Genomic DNA, 4,447 nt, shown 5'->3' with positions numbered 1-4,447 from the left:
AAAAGGTTTTTTTTTTTTTTTTTGTCGTCCTCTACCTGGAAGAATGCCAAGTTGCCCGTTTTTTTTTTTTTTTTTCCCAAATATCTGCATCATCTTGCGTAGCGCACCTGGAGACAATGGACCGTATCTGCTTCATACGACGAAGTATCTGCTTCATACGACTTTAGAGCTGCAATAGAAAAATTTCAAGAGTACCGCTTTTTCTTGCAAAGTAGGCATGACGAACAGAGAAGAAACTAATGTTCGCGTAGAATCCGCCTTCTTTTTATCCAAAAAAATTGTAATAGGCATGCGCTGTAACGCAAATTATGTTTCACATTTTCAATATATGCAAATAAATGCCATTTGTGTTACATCTGTTGGTGAATTTTTGTACTAAATATTTTTAATAAATAAATGTAAAGCACATCATCCGAATCTGTAGTTCAAGTGTTATCTTATTTGGACCAATAGAACGCATTTTAGAGCCCTCTGAAGTGGGTAACTTATTTCTTGCTCATCTGTATATTTTCATTATTTGCTTATATATTAAGAATGGCATATCTACCCATGCAAAACGACATTTCATTTAAAGAAAACACATTTGACAAACCTCCATAAAAGAACTCGATTCTAGGGGTTAATTCTACAAATAACCATTTAAAAACAATTATACTCATATAAAATTCAACTACCAAAATTAATCCACATTCAAGGAAAAGAATTGCTAACACAAGCTTGAGCAATCCAGCTTGATTGTTTTCATGGCTATATAGGTGAGAGCCTCCACAGCATTTAAAAGGTGATCCCAATCGCACACTGTTCTTCAAGTTGGAATAAATAACAAAAAGTGTGATCAGTTTTTGTTTTGACACAAGCTTTCTTGGTAGCATCAAGCATTTCTAGCTTGATCTTTTCTACATACATAACCAACAAATTAAACATTTAATGACTATGATACAGCAAACCATCATATATCAAATTATAGCTAAAATATTCCCAATTTTTTTTTTAATTTCTAATTAAGATAACAGTTTAATTAAAAAATAATGAAAATTTACAACAGAATTCCGTTAAAATAAATTTATCTAAAAATTACCAAAATGGCTTTCTAGATCTGAATAGAAATCCAATATATATGATAAAAGGATAAATAAGAAATTATTAACCACATGTTATAATTCGAGATAATAATCTAAGGTCAAGTTTCTTCTACTGATGTGGAAAGAATAATTTAAATATATTAAAACATGCTTAGTACAAAATTGCTAGAGATAAAAATGTAACAATTTTTTTTTAAAGTTAATATACTAATTTCCTCAAATGTTTTTAGAAAGGCAACAACATCTTGAAAAAATTCATAAAATATCTCAAATGTATAGCGTATTTCCGAATTAAAATGCGACAGGAAAAAAAAATGAATACCCATATCAATGTATAACTAAAAATATTTTGATAATATACCTGAAAAATAAACCAAGTTTATATTAATAAATATAATCCATTTACAACAAGTAATCAATCAAAACAAATTATTCAGTTCATAAGAGCAAATGCACTTTACTAATGAGCCATAATAACAAGTACTGGTTTCCAAGTATAATTACCTTGGTAGAGTAAATTAAATGACCGATTAATTTTCCATCAATGGAATCGCCAGTACTTGATTCAAGATCACCTTGAACTTCTATTATGGCCCATTCTTTTAAGGATTGCGAATCATCATTTCTATGAGGAAAAAAAAAAAAAAAAAATGGAAAAGTCACAAAAATGTTAAAAACCGACAAGTTTTAAAATGAAATTGAGAAACATAAATATGACAAATATTGATAATTCAAGAAAATTATGCCAATCACCATGGCATTTCAAAAAGTAATAAAGCATAAACAAAATGGAATGCTATCAAGAATGCATATCTTTAACAAGGTCAGTTTGAATTAAATTCCAAAATCAATGATTCCTTAAAAACTCACAAGAAATATTTTAAATTTCTAGAACTGCAATTCTGATGTTCTAAAACTAGTGACAAAACAGTCAATTTCTAAAATGAATAAGCCACATAAAGTAACCAAAAAAGAGGAAGGTGCAATTTTTTGAAGACATTCTCCACCACCAGCATATCTTAATGAAATGAAAACTTAAAGCCGATTTGTAATGAATATGTACACAAAAAACATTAAAATGTAGTTGATTTCTCATTTGCTGGTGGTGGAGATGACCAAAATTCATTTGGTCAACAATAACCAAAATTCATACATTTTACAAGATGATCAATATAAACTCATAATTTAACCATGTATTAAGACTTTCTTAGTAAAAGATATGAGCCAATATTTTTTTAAAAAATTGTAAATATTTCGACAATACTATCTCGAAGTTTGATGCAGCACATTCACATACTTAGAGGGGGGGGGGGGACAACATACTTTTGGAATTTTATTTTTGTTGTTACAAATGATAAATCAAGCCGCGTTCTATTAGCTAAATATAAAAGTTCACCAATTAATTCTTGATACATCGTGATGTCAATCAGTTTATTTGTGGAAGTGAAACTCCTTTTCTCTTTACAATTCTCCTTTTACAATTGGAGTTTTAACACTTTTACATTTTTCTAGATTATGTTTAACAATAACGATTCTATATATTCAGACTGACACAAACTAATACCATTTTCATGTTTAACAATTTCTATACCTAAAAATTTACCGGTTTTGTTCTCATGTAATTCAAATATGCTTTTGATGCTATTTACAATCGCTTGATACATTTCATCATTATTAGAAAAAATTGCTAAATCATCTACATACATAATATAAAAATATTTTTACCAACAGTTTTAATGAACACACAATTGTCAGAAGCCAGTTACATCAATCCAAATTTTTCTAATTTACCTTTTATAGTCAAATACCTGTTTCTACCAGATTGCGGTAAGCCATAAATACCTTTCTCAACTTACAAACTTTTTCATCTCCAATTAATTTTTCATAACCAGGTGGAGGTAACATATAAAAAAATAAATTTAATTTAGATGAAAGTGCAATTAATATTCTGAAAGATTCAATGCTTACAACGGTTGAATAAGACTCGGAATAATCTTTATTTTTTATTTGATTAAAACTGCTACAAGTCTAGCTTTGTATTTTGTTTCACCAGTTATCTTGTTTTAAAGAATATACCCATTTGCTTTTCATTAATTTTGTTTTTGCAGGCTTATTTATTATTTCCCAAACTTCGTGTTTATTTAATGAATAAATTCATTTTTCATTGCTCTTTCCCTGTTCTTCCAATCGGCTATATTTATTTTGCTTCTATGTATGTATTCGGAAAATTATGAACTACATCAGCTGACATTTGACATTTAATGACATAAATTCGATAACCCTTTCTTTCTCTAGCGTATCATAGCATTAAACTACGTCTTCCTTTCTCATTACTTTCTGAACGTGAAAAGAAGCCACACAGCCGAATTTTTTAAGATAATTTAATTTTGGTTTTCTACCTGTCCAAATTTCAAGGTATATTTTTTTCTTTTACGTGGGGTTACAGGGATTGTGGAACTTGCGCTAACTCATTAAATTGTGTCATTTGCGCTGGCATTGTAGGTTTACTGGGATTTAATCGCGTTTGGCAGGAAAACTTGTGCATCTAGAAGTGCGGCTATAGAGAATGCACATTTTTCGTATTGATAAGAGAATGATTGCTGGTTGAGGGTTCTTTTTCTTGAAATATTCACCTTTTTTTCTCACAGTAAAACTGATTATTTCTCTTTAAGAATGCTGCTTAGAACAGTTTTTAAAGTTTATTTTAAATTAGGTGCTCGGTGTTTTTTTTTTTTTTTTTTTTTTTCTTCCGCTTTCTCTTTCCGTTATTTTGGTCTGATTTTAAATATGAATAAAAGTATTGAAGGGATTTTTTTTTGAAACATCAAAAAGAAAGCCATCAGCTGTGTATAATGGATATTAATATCAGCAATATCGCTGTTGCAGCAATATCGTTGAAAATGTGGTAACATGGCACTGCATTAACGAAAAGTTTAAAGGGCTGCTGAAAACAAAAAGACAAGTGTGTTCTCTCTGAAATGCTTCATTCTTGTAAGCCGGATAAAGCTCAAATCCACGTCAAAATACATTTAGTAAAAATTAAAAGGAAAGTTCGAGATTATCAAGCAATGTCCAATTACCACTAATATTCGAAATTTTTAACAATGAAATAAAATATTACATTCATAACCTTGCCTTTCGAACTACTTGATTTGTTTGGGTATTATGCCATGCAAAGCTATAATTTAAACTATCTATTTAAAAAAAGTTCATTTAATTTCTATCGTCATTGTAATATAGTCAAAAATAATTTGAAATAATCTTTAAAAAATTGGCACTAAAAACTATAGATATATCAAATTTAAGACAAGCAAACTTCTTTAATAATTGTTTTAGATATAAAAGCATCAAAAACTGTCTTAACA

General features: G+C 29.1%; 1 protein-coding gene across 1 annotated transcript in view; it reads right to left on the bottom strand.

The window, feature by feature from the left end:
* The window catches only part of LOC129958161 (transcription elongation regulator 1-like), a 30,027-nt gene that overhangs the window by 10,065 nt on the left and 15,515 nt on the right, over positions 1–4,447 (bottom strand). The window lies entirely within an intron of this gene.

Source organism: Argiope bruennichi, chromosome X1, assembly GCF_947563725.1.
Source record: "Argiope bruennichi chromosome X1, qqArgBrue1.1, whole genome shotgun sequence".
Lineage (NCBI taxonomy): Eukaryota > Metazoa > Arthropoda > Arachnida > Araneae > Araneidae > Argiope > Argiope bruennichi.
The sequence above is the reverse complement of the archived record's forward strand: the minus strand, read 5'-3'. Positions and strand labels throughout refer to the sequence as shown.